General features: G+C 34.0%; 1 protein-coding gene across 13 annotated transcripts in view; it reads left to right on the top strand.

Moving 5' to 3' along the window:
- The window catches only part of LOC307175034 (uncharacterized protein), a 527,231-nt gene that overhangs the window by 340,575 nt on the left and 166,299 nt on the right, over window positions 1-20,357 (top strand). For all 13 annotated transcript variants that reach the window (XM_079899803.1, XM_079899796.1, XM_079899801.1 and 10 more), the window contains one exon: window positions 1,849-1,944. The gene's annotated coding sequence lies outside the window, so the exon portion shown is untranslated. The remainder of the gene's footprint in view (window positions 1-1,848; window positions 1,945-20,357) is intronic.

The raw sequence follows: 20,357 nt of genomic DNA, 5'->3' as shown, positions 1-20,357 counted from the left end.
TTAGTTTCTGCTTCATAAAAAAGTGAATCAGTTATACATATACATATGTTCCCATATCTCTTCCCTCTTGCGTCTCCCTCCCTCCCACCCTCCCTATCCCACCCCTCTAGGTGGTCACAAAGCACGGAGCTGATCTCCCTGTTCTATGTGGCTGAGCAAACATTTTTGATATGTCAGCTTAACCATATGTCATTTCCTTTGTAAGTTGAATTCTATCAATCACAATTTTGATTCCCACTTATGAAAACAAGCTCTTTATAATGACTCACATATATCTCAACTTGGCTGCAGGTATTCCATAATAATAAGTCATTTCCTTTTTTACAGATGATAAGCAATTTAATAACATTGATCAAGGGTTTTGGTCTTCCTACATTCTAAGCTAATAAATGATGATGGGAGTGCTGTATGTTTGTGTGTGTATGTGAGTGTGTGTGTATCTCTATATATGTGTATATATGTACATATATATGAAAATAATTTTATTAATATTTTCATATAATTTGTGAGTGATCATTAATCCTATTTGAAGCTGACCTACTCTTTAATATATGTGGCCAAATACCTAAGGAATGTTTCTTAGGATTTATCTTATTTCCACCTGATTAATTTGGGAAGCCACAGAATTTAGATCACCAGTAATTTATAAAGGAATGAAAAGACATTATTTGGGCACCTACTTATAACCCAAACCCCAAAGGCAATACTGGAAACCTCAAGATCCCAAACCATTAGCAGCAAATCAAGACTGACATTAAGAATTATTGTTTCCCAGTTATCCCCCCAGGAAGTCAGGCCCCCTGCATATATTTCCAGAAGTTGTGTACTACCCAGCATTAGGGAACTCTAGTCATATCAGCTTGTGAACATCAACCATCTTCAGTTTAACTCCATTTGTGACTCTTTGCCCTCAGGAGAGCCAGCAGACCAGCTTCAGGCAGGGTTAATTCCACTTCTCTGATGGGATCTGTTTTATGTAGAATAGAGACATTCACTCTCCTCTCCTTTCCTGCTTCCATCTCCTCTTCTGATACTTTCCTGCCCTGCCTCCATATTCAGTATTTCCCAATTGGTAGGGATATCAGAGATTTCTTATCCATGAAGCAAGGGATGTTTAGTCTGTTTTCAGCAGTTTTCTTGGAGATATTTGGCTAATTTAACACTGGGCCCTGTCCCCACCTGGTTAGTGAAGATAAGTCTCTCCTGTTCCTGGTAAATTTTTCGCTTTTTAACTAGTGTCATCTGCCTTCCTCTCAGTTCTCTGAACGTTCATTTTTTCACTCAGATTGAGAAAAATATAGATGCACATAATTTAAATATACCTTCTAAAAACCATGGAGGATAGATATTATTATCCCAATTTTATAAATATGGAAACCAGATTTTATAATTCACCCAAGTCAGGCTACTGATAAATGGTAGAATTCTAGTCCCATTATATCTTATTTCAGTATCTTAAACTCTTTCTGCTAGTTAACAATTTCTTAAGATTGCATTTATTGTTCTTAATTCTCCCTTTCCATCTCCCTGACTCTTACACTTTTGATCTTGTTGGCAAGCTTTCATAGTAATATCTGGATGTAATATATTTTTCTTTGAGGGCTATGTATTCTCATCAGTTTTCTTCTAAATTGTGTATACCTACCACATTTTGTTTGTGAAGAGGGCTGGATTATAAACCTCGGGAGTCAGTGACATCTAAAACATTATTTTTTAATTAAAAAGATTTAGGAAGATACCACAATAGGTGAGCACAAAGTAAGGGTAATTTTATGATACTGATTTTCATCAGGAGACCTCATTCCAGGAAACAAATCTGACTGATGCATTGACACATTCTGCTTGCAGATCAGTGTTGCCCTGCTGGATGAAAAGCCCACTTTAAGCCCCAAGTCCCTGAATGCAAGATTGCAGCCTGTCTCTTAGAGTTTAAAGAGTTTTCAGGTAAGGACATTTGGTATTTCATAGAAATTAGAAATTTAAAATCCTTACAAATAAAATATACCTCAGATGACAATGTCACTTACATGAAGATTGGGAAGCACCTCTGCTTTGAGAGTTAATTTTACTCTGTTTGCTAGAAGAGATTGCCCAGGAAAATCAGAATCTTCGGAGCAATAGTTGAGTTCAAATCTCAATTAGAGTGTGCATTTTCACTCCCATGTTCATTGTAGCATTATTCACAATGACCAAGATATGGAAACAGCCTAAATGTCCTTTGATGGATAAATGGACATCTATCTATCTGTCTACCCCTATCTATTTATCTATTTAGATATAAATATGTAATGGACTATCATTCAGCTATATAAAACAAGGAAGTCCTACCATTTGTGACAACATGGTTGAACCTGGAGGGTATTATGCTAAGTGAAATAAGCCAGACAGAAAAAGACAAATACTGTATGGTCTCACTCTTATGTGGGAATCTATTAAGAAAAAAAGAAGAAGAAGCAAATTTCATAGAAATAGAGAATAGAATGGTGGGAAGGGAAAAAAGGAGGGAGGGTGAATCTGTAGGTCTCAAAAAGTACAAGCTTTCAGTAATAAGAAGAATAAGTTCTGGGGATCTAATGTACAGCATGGTGACTATAGTTAATGATACAGTATTATACACTTGAAAGATGCTGAGACTAGATCTTAAGCATTCTCACTGCTCAAAAAAATGTAAAAGTTAACTATGAGAGGTGGTGAATGTGTTAATTATCTTAATTTTGGTAATTATTACACAACATACTTGTATATCAAATCAACACATTATACACTTAAAATATATTCAATTATATTTGTCAATTTTTCCTCAATAAATTTGGAAAAAAGGGGAAAATAAGAGAAGAAACAGACATATGCCGGTAAAACTGAAAACAAAAGAAAATAGCCCACACAGCTTATGTCAATTAATTTGAATATCAATGTGAAGTAAATGTTTTGGGGAAAATAAATATTACTGCTATTGACCCAAGAAATCTAAAAAAGATATCATCAAGTTAATTGAAAAGTCAATTAAAGATCTCTCTGTAGTATCCAAGGAACATGTAATTAATGTACTCTTTGTCTCTTAGTACAGAAAAAAATTGGAAAACTCCAAATTCACTTTATGACACTAAATTATGTTGATAATACAATGATTAATGTTAACCCCCAGAAGAAATGTACCGGGGGGCCCACAACTGGTGTATTACATTAAGAATATGCAGATTCTGATCTGCTGAAGAAGGCGGCACAAGCCACGCACACGTGGTCAGCGGGTAGCTCCCTCAGCATCCAGGCTCCTCCTTTGGGGAAGTGAAACCCACAGGATCATTTTGATTCAAGTCATGTTTTCAATACACTGACACAAAAGAAATAGTCACAAGATCCCAGAAGCAAAGAGGCTCAATGAGCTGAGTCTTTCCTCCAAGGTCAGAAGTGAGCAGAAGATAAGGAGCAGAATAGAAAGCAAAGATGGTTGGGGTGAAGGTTACTAACTTTTCCCAGGCTTAACTCTGAGTGGTTACTATTTTAAAAGTGCCCAGGAAAAAGGAAAGCAAGAATTTATGATAGGCATCCTAAATTCAAGTTCTTATCTAAATGTCCAGACTCTGGGTATGAGCAGGGTTATTATATTGTAAAATGCCTAGGCGGCAACTCAGAAAAACAAAAGTTGTTTTTCTCCACAGCTGTTTTTCTCATCACACAAAGTTTGTTCCAATTTCATTTACTAAATTGAATTAAAAAATCATAAATAAAATGTTAGCAAATAACATTCAACAGTTCTTTAATTCATACTTTGTCCTATCTTAGAAGGCATTATCCCCCCAAAAGTTGCAAGGATGTTACAAATGAAGAATTATTTTTATAATTTACCACATTGCCAAATGTGGTTATTTGAATAGGGAGTGACTATGGGAAAGTCTGGAGGTAGGAGGATGTAATTAGGTATTCATGAGTAGCACTAAATGACCCTGATCTTGGTGACTATCTATGAACAAGAAATATCTGTCAGTGTCATTTTATCAACAAACACTCCTGTGGGTAGGAATAGGCTTTACCTTTGTTTCAGCCATCTATCCCTGCTGAGAAACTATCCCAAAATTTAACAGGAAACTAACTTTCTATTTCTCATGATTCTGCCATTTGTGCATCGCTCAGCTGGGTAGTTTATCTGCTACATGGGGTGCGTTAGGGATAGAACTTCCAGGATGGCTGTATTAGTTCTCTAGGGCTGCCATAACAAAATCCCACAGAATAGGTAGTTTAAACAACCTCAATTTATTTTCTCACCGGTCTGGAGACTAGAAGTACAAGATCAAGATGCCAGCAGGTTTGGTTTCGCCTGAGACCTCTCTCTTTGGCTTGCAGACAAGAGGCCTTCTCAGTGTGTCCTCAGGTGGCTTTCTCTTTGTGCTTATGCATTTCTCATTCTTCCTCTTTTTATAAAAATCCAGGCCTATTGGATTATGATCCTACTCTTATAACCTCATTTAACCTTCATTACCTCTTTTAAAGGCTATTAACCTTCATTACCTCCTTTAAAGGCTATATTTCTAAATATAGTCACCCTGGAGGGTTAGATCTTCAACATGAATCCAGGGGTGGGGGTGAGGGGTGGCACACAATTCAGTCCAAAACGGTGGCTTTATTATTCACCTGTTCTAATTCCTCAGTTGGGATGGTTGGAACATCTGGAGGCTGGTGGGATACTCTTCTCTCTCCAAAATGCTTCTCACTGTGGCTAGCTTGGGATTTCCTACAGCATGGTGGTCTCAAGATAGTCAGACATCCTATATGGTGCTGGCTTTCAAGAAAATAGAAGCTTTGAGGTCTCTTTCTTGAAGGTTAGGCCAGAAACTGATAGAGCATTATTTCTGTCACATTGTATTAATCAAGGTAATTAACAGTTCAGCCCAGATTCAGAGTGGGAGGAGTGGAGATATGGACTCTTCCTTCTTCATGGGTGCAAGGGCACACATATGTAAGGAAGAAAGGAATTACTTTTTAAAAGTTTTTATTTATTTTTGACAAATAAATATTGTATATATTTAAGTTATACAATGTGATGTTTTGATATATGTATACATTGCAAAATGATAACAACAAGCAAATGAATTAACATAGCATTCTGTAGTTACCCCCCCTTTTGTTTTTGGTGTGGTATTAACATGAGATCTACTCTTTTAGCAAATTGCAAGTATATAATACAGTATTATTAACTATAATCACCATGCTGTACATTAGGTCTCCAGAACTTATTCATCTTACAATGGAAAGTTTGTGCTCTTTGATTAATATCTCCCCTTTTCCCCCACCCCCAGGAAGGAATCGATGAGTTCTTTCTTCTAATGCTTTCTATCACACACCTAAAATGAATTAGTGTTCCCAACGCCAAGCAACCTATGAAGGTTAATCCTGGATAGGGAATAAATTTCACGAAAGAGACATTATACCAACTCAGGAGAGAAGCTTCTTTTTTTTCTGGGCAATAGAATAAATGTCCATATTCCAAGCCCTCTGGAGCCCTGAAGCAGTTCTAGAGTTGTTAGAAAGATTGACTGAAATTGATTAAGAGACCCAACGCTTGGCCAGAAGTTTTACTTTACTCTTGTGCTGTAGTTTCCATTCGTTGTCCATACCCTTTCATTAAACTCTGACTAAAATTACAGCCTGGTATTGGTTCTGCTCTCTGGAGAGAGGAAAGGGTCTATGTCCATAATTGAGATGAAATGATACAAAGGAAAAAGCAGTGCCCTTTGCCCAAAGACTAGGGAGGAAGTATTAGGGGTGATCAGTAACAGGAAATAGCCCAACCAAGGCATTGCAATAAGGCAAATGTTATTTATAATACAGACAGTAACAAGGTTACATAAATTAACAGTTCCTAATCTCATGAGAAGCTATAACCTAGGAAATAATGTTGGTGAATATTTGTGCCACTGTGATTGGATGCAGAAAGACATCATACTAATCCCTGTTCCAATTTAAATTACTCATGTCTTCTAGTGTATCTGGTCCCATTCATGTATCTGGTTTCATTTAAATCACTCACATCTTAAAGTGCATATAGGATAAAAAGTAAACATCATAGCATAATATAAAAAGTCCTCTGTGATCTTGAGTCCATGGATGGACATAATATTGATGAAAAATTCTTCACAAAATAGAGTGTGTGTCTTTTCTGATTAAGACATTTTCCCTCAGATTATTAGTAGAATTCAATATCCAAAAAAAAAAAGAAAACAAAAAACACTGTCTTACTACCTTATTTCTCACTGTTATTTCTGTGACCTTCAGTCACATTGTTTGCTATTCCCTGAAACTGTTTTGTTCTTCCATATTAGCATGCCTTCGTTTGTTGTATTTCTGAATCCTGGACTCCCCTATCCTTTCTGTGTTCCCTCAGAAATCAATTACTAAGATTCAGTGCAAGCCTAACTCTTCAATGAAACATTTCCCAATAATTCTTAGCTCCTGACAGTTCTCCGCTACTATATTGTGAACTCCTTGATGGTAAAGACCACACCTTACATACATCTCCAAGGAAAAATAACAGGAAACATTTTTAAATGATTAAAAGGATGATATAATATCACACTCAGATTTTAAATGGAGATTGCACTGGCTTTCAATCCCATGAAACTTCAATTTTGAAGAAACCTGACAAAACAACAAATTAATCTCCATATGTTCTTCTTGGAATGCATATGCATACTGAATCGCAGGGTAAAACCTCAGAATTACATAGGTTCTTAAAATAAATGTGAAAAGTAATTCTAATGATAATATTTTGTGGCATATGTTTTGGTCAAATAAAAGAAACCATAGCAAATATGCTGCAAAAATGCTTCGGTTCAAAATGTCCTTTTAGATCATCTTTTCCCAGGCAAAGATAAACGTGATTCTAACAGTATTTGGCCAGTAAATGTGTTTTCATTGATGTAGGTTGGCATTTTCCTTTTGTAAACTAAAAATTAATAATTTGAGGGATTGAAAAGACATGTAAGATATGGTAACTGAGAAAAGAGACATGTATAACATCGTTTAAAAGAGTAGAACTTTCATGATATGTTTCTCCTTGGTATGCAGTTATAAAAATGATTTTTTAATGTTCATAGTGTAACAAGTTAGTTTTTTCCCTCTTGATGGTAAAGAAAAATAATAAAATATTAGATTCTCCTTTGGAGTGTTATTTCTGATACAAGAAATCAAGTGGACATCAATGCATTTCTCTATATAATCAGATTGCTTTATTGCAATCATCAGAAATTAACTTTGCTTAAGCATAATAGAAACATTTTGGAAGAATATCAGGTCTTACGGAATTACACTATAGGCTAGATAATCAGGTCCAGAAAATGAACAGACTTCACCACCACTCTCTAGGTTATTGCCACTGACAGCCTGTGACACTGATATTAATAATTTCTCAACTTTGCTATACCTTTGACTCAGTTCTGAAGAAGTCAAATCTCTAGTTGACCCTGCCTGATGGGGAGCAGGGACTGAAAACATCTTACCTCTTTCTCACTTGTTGTAGGAGGTGGGACGTAGGTAAGGAAGATTTCCCAAAACATAAAAAGAGTGTTGAGAAATTGGTAGCCTTCACATGCATAACTATCTGCTATACATTTTTAATACATCAGGAGATAGAACATATTAAACATTTTGGCTCTTTTCAAACTCAATATTTGGCAGTCTCCATGTTAATCTAATATAAAAAGTAAAGATTGTGAGAGGACTCATTCTTTTCTATTTGAAGTTAATTTTCATAATATACATGGGAATAAAAAGATAAAATAAAAGATAAAAATATGTTACTGTAGAGTATGGAATCTTCCCTTATATTAATCAGACTGTTTGTACAGGATAAACTTGACAATTTTAGAGTTGACGTAAAAAATAATCACCAGAAGTAAGATTTTTGTTTTAGCGCCCCCAAACTGAGTCATTTACCAACTAGGTGGGGATTCCGGAGAAGATTATGTCATTTGTTTGATGAGAGTTTAAAACCCTGCATACTGTGATCCTGTGCTGACTCTTATTTTTAATGCTGTAATAACAAAGTAAATGCCAATGGTTATAATTCAGAAGATAAAGACATTTCTTATGGAACTGCTGAAGGCAAATCAAATCACCAGAATAGTGTCAAGTGGTGTCAACAGAATGGAGATTATTAAAGAACATGAAAATACTAACAAAGTATCCTCACTGAAGTTCCAGTAGCATGATAATTCTTGAAATGGTGAACAACCATCACAAATAATATGTATCACCACTGCTATTAAAAAGCCGTTAGCCTAGATTGGGAAGAACTATTCAAACTTAGAAGTAATAGAAGAAATTACAAACAGAGGTATAGGCATATTAAAATATACAACACTTGAAACTGATATGTATCAAAGTAAACATCACATCACAATTAAAGGCAAATAATATGGTACTTAAAATATTTTCAGTAAATATGCCAAAGGATTAATATTCTTAATGCATCAAAAATGCTTTCAAATTGATAGCCTTTTAAGATCTCAATATATAGATGGATAAAGAGCATAATTAGAATCAAGAAAGAAGATGCTGAAATAGCTTGTACAAATATAAATATATGTACACATTCCTCAACATTTTTGTAATAAAATAAATACAATTAAAAGCATCATATTTCACTTAGAAAGCATCAATTTTTTAAATGATAATATGCATTGTTCAAAAAGTACAGTAATAAAAGGGCACTTTTATTTATTCACTCTCATAGGACCCGAGGATATGATAAGTTTTTTGAAAGCAATATGGCTCTAGGTATCAAAGCAATACATTCATAAACTTGAACTCAGTAATTTAAATTATATGGATTCAATTTGTCACAATATAAAAATACTGTTTATCTCTGTATTATTTCTTGTAATTAGAAAACAAAAACTAAATGCTTAACAAGAAATAAGTGAAACAAACTATATTCAGATAAAATAGTTCAACCATTAAAATAGTTATGAGACAGTTTTAGCTCCAGAGAAATAGTCACTCCCATCATTACAACAACAATTTAAAAATGCCTCTTTGACTCGTCAGAGAAGTGAGATTTCAGGGCACATTATTTTCATGAAATTTAGAGAGACAGGTGAATTCAGAAAGTCACAACAGAGATCTGATTACCTGGAACAAAAGTCATTGGAACCATAAAATGGTAGGAGCACTGAACGGTAATTTTCATTAATTGCTTTAGATTGAATATAGACTAACGTGAGAGGAAGAAACTCCTGGAGGCCACAGTCTTGGTGGAATGTGGGCAGCAAAATGTTCATGAGCTTTACCTCCAGGAACTCCACTAGGTTCTCATGGTTGAATATCTAAGAAAGGACACCTTTTGATTCAATCAACTAGAAAGAAAGAAAAATCATTCTGAAATATTACCACCGCATTGTCTATAACAAAGGCCTTCTCTCCAGGATAAAGACTTTACCAGAGTCTTGTTCCAGAGTCATGGAGGAAGGGTGTTTGTCTCACTGCAGCCCCTTCTATCCTTCCTATCTTACCCAAGTACAGGACTGGAGTGGGAAACTCTACGAGAATAAACACTTGTATAGGTCACAGGTCACAGACATGAACACACTAAAAGACAGATTTACCTAGAATGCTTCCAACTCCCACACCTTACCACCACACCAAGAGGGCTCCAGTGTAATAGTGGATTATCAGAGATAGTAGATAGCTAGTATCTCTGAGGAAGGGTATATAAGGAAGACCAAAGTCAATACAGGAGACAAAAGCAAAAACACTACAGGATTTTGAGATCCCTAGGGGGTACACCTACTGCAAACATTAAACATGGCACAACTCTTAGCCAGATTTTTTAAAAAGCACAGTGGAAGAGACAAAGCAGATATTAGAGCCAGATCCAGGTATGACACAAATATTTTTACACACAGGAATTTCAAAACACTATAATTAATATGGTAAGGGCTCTAATGGAAAAAATAGACAATATGCAGGAACAGATTGTAATGTTACTAGAAAGATGGACATTCTAAGAAAGAAACAAAAGAAAATGCTAGAAATAAAAACATCCTACTAGAAATGAAAGCAATCTTTGATAATCTCATTGGTAGACTAGACATGACTTAAGAAACAATCAGTAAGCTTGAGTTAAATCAACAGAAAGTTCCAAGACATAAATGCAAAGGAAAAAAAAAAAGACTGACAAAACAGAATATCCAAGAACAATTTCAAAAAGTGCAAAAATGCATAACTGGAATACTAGAAAGAGAAGAGAGAACAAATGAAAGAAATACTTAAAGTAGTATTAACCAATGACTATGCAAAATTAGTGGCAGACACCAAACCACAGATCTAGGAAGCTCAGAAAACACTAAACAAGATAAATGCTAAAACATAAACATATGTTTATCTTATTTACATTGTAGAAAATTAAAGACAAGGAAAAAATCTTGAAAGAAGCAATAGGTTAAGAATAAGGATAGGAATTAAAGTGGATTTTTCCTCAGAATCCATAATAGCAAGAAGAGTTGTGTGAAATACTTAGGTGCTGAAAGATAAAGCCCTAAGAAATGAGAATTCTATACCCAATAATATTACTCTTCAAGAGTGAAAAAGAAATACTTTCTCAGACAGACCAAAACTGAATAAATTATTCACCAGAAGATCTGTCCTGCAAGGAATGTTAAAAGAACACGTTTGAGGAAAAGAAAAATGAAACTCAAACCTAGAAACTCACACTCAAAACTCAAATGAAGATAAAATAAACTTTTTTACTTTTCTTGTTCTTAATTAGTCTAATAGTTAACTGTTTAAAGTTATAATATTTCATGCAGTGATTATAGCATATGATAAGTAAAAGGAATGATATTAACATCAAAGGGACAGAAGGGAGGAACTGAAACTTCATGTTAAATGGTATAGTGTTATTTCAAGGTGGACATATATTAGTTACAAATGTGCCATTGGAAATTCTAGGGCAATCACTAAAACATTTTTTAAAGCATAATTGCTATGCTAAGAGAGGAAGTAAAATGGAATAAAATGCTCAGTTAAAAGTAGAGAAAGGAGAAAAAGAGAAAACAAAGAAAAAATGCAATGATTAAAAACCAGTTACCAACGTGATATATATTAATCCTGCTATATCGATAATCACTTTTTTATGATAGTTGTATGGAATCAGTTTATTCTGCAAGACTAAAATAAAATGTGTGTATATTTAAGGAGGTGGCATTCCATAACGATTTGGAACACAGTCTTTAGAGTCAGACAGAACTAAGCAGCTCTGTGTCCTTGTGGAAGTTTCCTAAACTATGTCTTCATTACTTCATCCTTAAAATGAGTTTATAATACTTCAAATTGATTTAAATGAGGTTATGCATATAAAGCTCTTATCCCAAAGTCTGGTATGTGGTAAATGTTAAATAAATGATAAGTATTATTATCAAACTTTTTATATTCCTATGGGAAGAAAGTCCCACTCAAGGTAAATTTCACATCACCAACAGAAAATAAGGGCAGACACATTCTATATGGATGTTGCAGAGAGGAATTCATTCATAGGGTAAATTGTTTCTATGTCTTCTCAGTTGAAATGTACAGTGATGTTATGACTTTAGTCTCCTAGTCAGTGTTTTCACTTGTGAATTTCAGGAGGAAATAGAAAAGGCATTATATCAATAATCATTTTAAATGTGAATGAGCTAAACACACCAAATAAAAGAAAGAAACTGCTAGAATGGATAAGTAAATAAGACAACCCAGGTATATGTTACATACAATAATGGATAGATCAATATATGGATGGATAGATATATATATAGAGAGAGAGATAGATGACAGATAGATAAATTAAAACTTAAAGGATGGATAAGATATGTCACACTAACACTATTCAAAAAAAGTTGGAGTACTTATATTAATTTCAGACAAAGTACACCTCAGATCAAGTAAACCAATGACATATATAAAGAAAGGAAGTACATAATGATAAAGGAATCACTTATCCAAGGAGATATAACATTCTTAACATATATGCTCTTAACAAGAAAGCATCAGAATATGGAGCACAAACTGCTGGAAATAAAAGGAGCACTAGGTAAATTCACTATTACAACTGAAGACTGCAACAGCCCTCTTTCAATAATTGATACATCAAGCAGGCAGAAAATCAGTAAAGATAATAGTTGACCTTAACAGGACTATAAATCAACCAGATCTAACTGGCATTTATAAAGTACTTAATTCAACATCAAAATACACATTCTTCTTAAGAAACATGAACATTCACGAAGATATACCACTCCTGGTCTATGAAGGACAGCTTAATAAATTTAAAAAAAAGAAATCCTATAAAGTATGTTCTCAGACCATAATGGGCCTGTATTCAAAATCAATAACAGAAAGATAGCTGGATGATCACCAATTACTTGAAAATTAAACAATACAATTCTAAATAATACATGGAGAAAAAAGAACTCTCAAAATAATAAAACAGGGCTTCCCTGGTGGCGCAGTGGTTGAGAGTCTGCCTGCCAATGCAGGGGACACGGGTTTGTGCCCCGGTCCAGGAAGATCCCACATGCCGTGGAGCGGCTGGGCCCGTGAGCCATGGCCGCTGAGCCTGCGCGTCCAGAGCCTGTGCTCCGCAACGGGAGAGGCCACAAGAGTGAGAGGCCCACGTACCGCAAAAAAAAAAAAAATAATAATAATAATAATAAAACAATATTTTTAACTAAATGAAAATGAAACTACATCTTAGCAAAATATGTGGAATGCAATGAAAACAGCATTTGAAAGGGAATTTATGTGTTAAAGAAATATGTCAGAAAAGAAAAATGATCTAAAAACTATCTTAAACTTCCATCTTAGGAAGTCTTTTAGAACACCAGAGAAAGAAGAATTTAAGTCTAAATCAAGCAGAAGTAAATAAATAATAAAAAACAGAGCAAAAATCAATGCAATTGAAAGCAGGAAATCAATAGAGGAAATCAATGAAATCAAAAGCTGTTTCTTGGAAAAGATAAATATAATTGATACACATGTAGGCAGGTTAACCAAGAAAAAGAGAGAAGACAAAACTTACCAATATCAGATATGAAAGAGGGGTCATCCTCGCTGATCCCACTATCATTAAAATTATAACAGAGAAATACTATAAAAAGTTCTATCAATTTGATACATTACACATAAAGTATCAATTCCTTCAAAGACCAAACCACCATAACTAGGTAACCTGAGTTTCCCTCTTTCTATTAAAGAAGTGGAATCAATACTTAATAACCTTACAAGAGAGAAAACACCAGGCCCAGATGGTTTCACTGCTGGATTCTACCAAACATTTAAAGACAAAATGTTATCCACTCTCCACAATATATTTCAGAAAATAGAAGCAAGTAAAACATTTCCTACCTCCTTCTATAAGGCCAATATTACCCTAGTACCATTAAATACCATTATAACCAGATAAAACCATTACAAGAAAAGAAAGCCACAGACAAATATCTCTGTGGACATAGATGAAAAAGATTCTCAACAATATATTAGCAAGTGGACTCCAACAATGTATAAAAGGAATTATACACCATACCCGACCGCATCCATAGTTTTAAGAGGAAAAATCATATGATCATATACACTACTCCCTCAAGGAGATGGAACATAAATCTCCACTCCTTAAGTGGTGGCTACACAAAGTGATTTTCTTCCAAAGAGTACAGTTTGGAAAGTGGGGGAAGGAGAGTAACTATACAATGCAAAAGTTGATAAATACCACTTCAGTTAGGTGGTCAAGGTTAACATCAACAAGTATAAATCATGTTGATAGTTTGTACCCTTAATATGGTAGGATGAAAATGGCCTCTTCTGTGGTCTCCTTCCCCAAATCACTTACACTAATCTAATAATAAGAGAAATATCAGACAGATTTCAATTTAGGGGCGTTCTATCCAGTACCTGACCAGGGATCCTCACACTATCAACATCATTAAAAAAAAAAAAAAAGTCTGAGAAGTTGTCATAACTAAGAGGATCCTGAGGAGATATGATGACTAAATGTAATGTGCTATCCCAATACTGAAACAAAAAGTATATCAGGAGAGAATTAAGTAACTCTGAATAAAGTGTGGACTTTAGTTAATAATAATATATCAGTACTGTTTCATTAACTGTAACATGCACCATTCTAATGTAAGATGTTAATAATAGGGGAAACTGCAAGTTATTTGGGAACTCTCTGTACTATTTTGCAATAAATCTTCAAATCTAAACATTTTCTAATATATAAGGATTATTTTTAAATATGAGTTTTTTAATGACGAGGAGGCATGCTTATATTATAAGATGAAGTGAAATACAGACACAATTAAAAATATAGTAAGATCTCAGCTAGGTTAAACAATGCTCATGCAAAATAATCTGAAGAACATCTACTACAGTATTATCAGCATTGTTTGTTTTGGAGAGGCTGTAGCAGAATAGGTGATGCTTATTATTGTTTTTATACTTTGTACAATTTCAAATAATAATTAGAAAAATGTTACACTAAAAGGTATAAATAAAGGTTGATACCTCAGCTTTGAATATTTGAAATCACAGAATATCACACCTCAACATATTTTCTCAGTTTCTGTAACAGTGTCAATGTCAGTAAAAGAATAAAAAATTTAAAAAATTTAAAAAAAAACAACAACCTCTTTGAACTACTCATGCCAAGTGTTACTATGGCAATATTCTAAATGAATAATTAAAGTACATTTTAAAATTAATGAACATTTGATAGTTTGGAATTGTTCCCACAGTTTCTATGGAGATAATTATTATGCCTATTTGAACAAATATTTCTCTTGATAAATGAGACAGTTTATTTTCAAAATTAAAACTAAGACCTTCTTACTTTAATCTACTTAACACAAAACAGAATTAAACAAGTAAAGTACTCTTAACAGTCACTGAAGACTAGAAACCACAGAAATTTCTGCACTCTATGCTTTAAAATATGAATATGCTGGATCTTTTATTTCAAGGAAAGAGACACTTCGGGCATTTAGCTTTCCCTGAGAATGAGTTTTCAAAGACTGTAGAATCAAAGATGAACTGAGGTTACTTTTCCAAAATGCAGTGTTTAGGTTAGAAGTTTTATTATGAAAGAAACAAAATTAAACTTGAGCAGTAGTTTAGGTTAAAGGTCATTATAAAGCAAAGATTTGTTTGATTAAAACATGTCAAGCTTTGTCTTAAACTCTAGCCCTGATAGAAAATATCAAGGATACTTTCTATCTGAACTGAACAAGGAAAGGGTAGAAAGAGTGCCCCTAAGTCTAATATGATGACTTGTAAGGCGATAAATTGGCTGGCTAGTAATTCATATAGCTCTCTACAAACTTACATTATATGAAAGATCTGGAGTGGGCGGTGGGGGTGAATGAATTTGATATTAGGTAGACAAGAACCAATTAGGATTGTCTTCAATTTTAAGCAAAAGACCCAAGTCTCTCTGGACTCCATGTGACTTTCCTATGATAGATTTGGTGGGACCATGATTTTGATTTGTCCTTTCTGACTATTAGCTAGAGAATTCAAGTATGCTCAGGAACAACATCAATGCATGTATTATATGAGTAAAGAAATGTGATAATAATGTGAAGTGTATTATCTCTGAGTTTATAAGACAGTGAAAATAGCATTTGATATTTTGTGAGAAAACTGCTCAAAAGAAGTTTGAATGCTAAAGGTGCTTAAACATGTCATTTAGAGGCAAAGAAGAAAAAAAAACATTTTCACAAAAACTGTATGAGAAATCAATATTAAGAAGACAAACAACCCAATCAAAAAATGGGCAGAAGACCTAAATAGAAATTTCTCCAAAGAAGACAGACAGATGGCCAAGAAGCACATGAAAAGCTGCTCAACATCACTAATTATTAGAGAAATGCAAATCAAAACTACAATGAGGTACCACCTCACACCAGTTAGAATGGGCATCATCAGAAAATCTACAAACAACAAATGCTGCAGAAGAGGGATCCCTCTTGCACTGTTGGTGGGAATGTAATTGATATAGCCACTATGGAGAACAGTATGGAGGTTCCTTAAAAAACTAAAACTAGAATTACCATATGATCCAGCAATCCCACTACTGGGCATATACCCAGAGAAAACCATAGTTCAAAAAGACACATGCACCCCAATGTTCATTGCAGCACTATTTACAATAGCCAGGTCATGGAAGCCACCTAAATGCCCATCGACAGATGAATGGATAAAGAAGATGTGGTACATATATACAATGGAATATTACTCAGCCATAAAAAGGAACAAAATTGGGTCATTTGCAGAGATGTGTATAGACCTAGAGACTGTCATACAGAGTGAAGTAAGTCAGAAAGAGAAAAACAAATATAGTATATTAACACATATACGTGGAATCTAGAAAAATGGTACAGATGAACTGGTTTTCAAGGAAGAAATAGAGACACAGATGTAGAGAACAAACGTATGGACACCAAGGGGGGAAAGTGGAGGGGAGGATGAATTGGGAGATTTGGATTGACATATATTCACTAATATGTATAAAATAGATAACTAATAAGAGCCAGCTGTATAAAAATAAATAAAGATAAAAATAAAAATACTATGTGAGAAATGTTTCAGGGTAGAAAAGTTGCAATGATTTTGAGAGGCTCTGAGTCACCTATGGACCTTAATATTGTAGGTTTGATGAAAGTGGGGTTCAGCTCCTCTGTGGGGTTGACCTTGTGGACACACCTTGTGTGCCTAACTTGACCTGGTCCTCTAAGCCTTTTGTCTCTTATATTATTCATTTGTTCTCTTACACTGTTGATCAGTTCTTTTTTCTGTTCTCTTAAAGACTTTTAAGCCTGAAACCATAGAAATTCACAATGAGAGTTAAATGTTCCATGCTTAATCAAATGCTTTGTCTCTGACTGTTTTTTTTCATTTTTAACCTTTCCAACATGAAAGTAAATATTAAAATATGTGTATTTTTTAATTTCAATAGAAAGTCATTGGATCTTTCTATAGTTAAGGCCATTTTTGAATCTAGAAGCATGACATTGTCTTTCTTGGAAGTATTCAATTTTACATCTTAATGTTTTAATACAAAGAACTCTTAGAACTTTGTAAAATCATGGAAGACTTTTTGATTTCTATAGTGGGGTTGATTTTTTGTAATTTATAAAATTAAGTTTCTTGAGATGTGATTTATATACAAATACAACCATTTTAACAATACTAGGTTTTGTTTTGTTTTTATTTTTTCTTTATTTTTTACATCTTTATTGAAGTATAATTGCTTTACAATGTTGTGTTTCTGCTGTACAACAAAGTGAATCAGCTATACGTATACTTATATCTGCATATCCCCACCCTCTTGTGTCTCCCTCCCACGCTCCCATCCCACCCCTCTATGTCATCACAAAGCATGTAGCTGATCTCCCTGTGCTATGTGGCTGCTTCCCACTAGCTATCTATTTTACATTTGGTAGTGTATATATGTCACTGCTACTTTCTCCCTTCATCTCAGCTACCCCTCCCCTGCCCCACCATGTCCTCAAGTCTATTCTCTACGTCTGCATCTTTATTCCTGCCCTGCCACTAAGTTCATCAGTACTGTTTATTTTAGATTCCATATATGTGTGTTAGCATATGGTATTTGTTTTTCTCTTTCTGACTTACTTCACTCTGCATGACAGACTCTAGGCCCATCCACCTCACTACACATAACTAAATTTCATTCCTTTTTATGGCTGAATAATATTCCATTGTATATATGTCTTTATCCATTTATCTGTCTATGGACATTTAGGTAAGCATACTAGTTTTGACAAATTTAAATTTTTGAGTAATCACCACCTCAATCAAGACACAGTATTTTCATCCACCCCAAATGTGCCTTTCCCAGGCAATCATCTCCTCCCAACACTGGCTCCAGGCAACCACTGACCATCCTTCTGTCACTATACATTCAATTTACATTTTCTAGAGTTTCATGTGAGTAGAATGATATGGTACATAGTTTTTTGGAGTCTAGCTTCTTTGTCTCATAGTGTATGTAATATTTACAATCCTCTTGTGTTCCTCAGTAGTTTGTTTCATGTTATTTTGAGAAGTAATCTATTCTTTGAATATACCACAATTTGTTTATTCATTTAACTGTTGGTAGATTTGAGCTATTTACAGTTTGGGGCTACAACAAATAAAACTGATAGGAACAATCATGTAAAGTCTTTGTGTTGATGTAAAGCTTAATTTCTCCTAGAAACATCTAGGAGTGAAGTTGTTGGGTCATACAGTAATTGTAGGTTGAAATTAATAAGAAACTCCAAACTGTTCCAAATTGGTTGTATCATTTTCCATGTCTACCAGCAGTATATAAGAATTCCAGTTGCTGATATCCTTACCAAAACTGGTACAGCCAGTTCTTGTAAACTGAGCCAATCTATTGATATGTAGTATTATCTGCTTGTGATTTAGTTTGAATTACCACAGTGGCTAAATATCTTTTCATGTGTTTGTCTATATATCTTCTTTTGTGAAGTGTCTGGTTTAAATAGTTTGTCCTTTTTTTTTTTTTTGCGGTACGCGGGCCTCTCACTGCTGTGGCTCTCCTGTTGCAGAGCTCAGGCTCCTGACACGCAGGCTCAGCAGCCATGGCTCACGGGCCCAGCCGCTCCACAGCATGTGGGATCTTTCCGCACTGGGGCACGAACCCATGTCCCCTGCATCGGCAGGCGGACTCTCAACCACTGCACCACCAGGGAAGCCCGTTTTTTTAATTGGAGTTTTAGTCTTATTATTGAATTGTTAGTGTTCTTTATACATTCAGCATACAGTTCTTTTATCAAATAAATACACATATATATTTATTTATCAGAATTACATATAAATGTACATATTCATATGTCATATATATTTCTTTGAAGTATGTGATATGCTTTTTTATTTTTTAGTTGTATCTTTGCAAAAGCAGAAAATTTTAATTTTTTTAAGTCCAATTGTCAAGTTTTCATATTATGTGTGTATTTGTACAGTCTTAAAATCTGATAATATTATGTTCTCCAATGTTGCTATTTTCTTTTTAAATTGTTTATTGGTCCTTTGCAATTTCACATAAATTTTAGAATTGCCTTGTCAATTCCACCCAAATAAGTATGCTGGGATTTTGAGCAGGATTATATTAAATCTATAGATTCAAATGGTGGATAATCTTAAAAGATATTGAGTCTTCCAGTCCACAAACATAGTATTTCCTCTTTTGCTATATGTTCTTTAATTTCTTGGCAATTTTTTTTTTTTTTTTTAGATTTTTTCATTGAATAGGTCTTTAAATATTTTGAAATAATTTATCTCTAACTATTTTAGGTATTTTTATGTTTTATAAGTGTTATTTTGCTTTCAAGTTCCAATTGTTTATTGCTAGGCAGTAAGAAACCAAATGCATTTTGTATATTTATTTTGCATTTGGGAAATATTAATCTCACTTATTTTAATAAATTCTTTGCAAATTTTGTGAGATTTATATCATATAAAATTGTCACCTGCCAGAAAAGACAATTTTGTTTCTTCCTGTCCAATCTGTATGCCTGTTATTTTTTGTTTGTTTGATTGTATTGCACTGAGTAGGATCAATACAACATTGAATAGAAGTTGGAAGAATTGTCTTTCTTTCATTTTACAAATCTTACCAGGGAAGCTTTCATTAAGTATGATGTTAGTTGTAGTATTTTTATTTATTCATTTATTTATTTATTTTTTGCCAGTTCTTAAAGTGGAAAACGTGTTTATTAACATTCAAACTCCCTTCATACAAGGCCATATAAAAATTCTTAACATTTTGACTGTACATAAGTCTATATTTTCTACATAGTTACAATAATGTATAATTTAGCTTTTCATAATACATTGTTTAAATACATCATTAGTCCTGTTAAACATAAGCAATATTTGCAAATCTAATACTTGAACAATTTCCTCTGTTCATAGTTTAGCAGGACTAATTAGCATAAGATGCTCTTTTTTAAGAGGTATATAATCTGAGTATTAACAATTACTGAAGTTTGGTATTTCTATACAGCATTTTCTTTTTGCTTTGATCACAATAACACAAAAAATCCTTAAGGATACTGAAATTCAGTAACTAAAGCCCAGAGACATTAGCCAATAAGTCAAGTTCATACATAACACTATAGTATTAAAAACCTTAAAAAAAAAAAAAAAAAAAAACCTTTTGCAATCTGCCCTAGTAGAGACTGTTCCTCTCAGGATAAGCCTACTTGGCAATAGAAAGGAAAAAGACAACTTTGAGTCTCTGTGGTGCTGATCGGAAGAAAAATGTTAACTTACCTTGTCGCCTCTCACTAATGATGGCAGTA

The sequence above is a fragment of the Stenella coeruleoalba genome, assembly GCF_951394435.1.
Source record: "Stenella coeruleoalba genome assembly, chromosome: 16".
In the NCBI taxonomy this organism is placed as follows: domain Eukaryota; kingdom Metazoa; phylum Chordata; class Mammalia; order Artiodactyla; family Delphinidae; genus Stenella; species Stenella coeruleoalba.
This window is presented reverse-complemented; position numbering and strand designations above follow the sequence as displayed.